General features: G+C 45.4%; 1 non-coding gene across 1 annotated transcript; it reads left to right on the plus strand.

The window, feature by feature from the left end:
* Positions 1-383: 383 nt before the first annotated feature.
* Positions 384-487, plus strand: LOC112700104 (small nucleolar RNA R71). The gene has a single exon (XR_003153026.1). It is a non-coding gene; the product is annotated as a small nucleolar RNA R71 (small nucleolar RNA).
* Positions 488-721: the final 234 nt, after the last annotated feature.

Raw genomic sequence — 721 nt, forward strand, 5'->3', positions numbered from 1 at the left:
CATATGATTGCCTTTGTTGATTCCCCACATAATTGGCCTCTTCCCAATCATCTCCTTCAGTATTTGCTTCCTCTTGATCTTGTGTTTGTATTGCAGCCACTTGCTTTGTGTTTAACTTCCTGGTAAGCTCTGCTAGTTGCTTGGCAAACACCTTGTTTTGGGCTAGAATTGCATCAACATGGTTCAGCTCCATGACTCCCTTAGTGTTGTGTCTCTCTGAAGCATAGTAGTACTCATTCTCAGCCACTGTCTCAATCACTTCAATGGCTTCTTCCACAGTCTTTTTCCTGTTCAATGAGCCTCCTGATGAATGGTCTACAGCCTTCCTTGATTCATAAGAAAGTCCATCATAGAAGATGTGCAATTGCACCCAGTCAGGGAACATGTTTGGTGGGCATTTCCTTGTCAACTCTTTGAACCTCTCCCATGCCTCGTAGAGCGTCTCACCATCTTGTTGTCTAAAAGTCTGAACCTCAGATCGAAGCCTATTGACCTTTTGTGGGGGGTAGAAGCGTGCCAGAAACTTGCTCTCCACCTCATCCCAGGTTGTTAGGCTGTCCCTTGGGAATGATTCCAGCCACTTAGCTGCCTTGTCCCTAAGTGAAAATGGGAACAAGAGCAGTTTATAGGCATCATCCTGGACTCCATTGGACTTCACAGTGTCGCAAATTCTCAAGAATTTGGTGAGATGTTGGTTTGGATCTTCATTAGCACTCCCACC

The sequence above is a fragment of the Arachis hypogaea genome, chromosome 6, assembly GCF_003086295.3.
Source record: "Arachis hypogaea cultivar Tifrunner chromosome 6, arahy.Tifrunner.gnm2.J5K5, whole genome shotgun sequence".
NCBI lineage: Eukaryota > Viridiplantae > Streptophyta > Magnoliopsida > Fabales > Fabaceae > Arachis > Arachis hypogaea.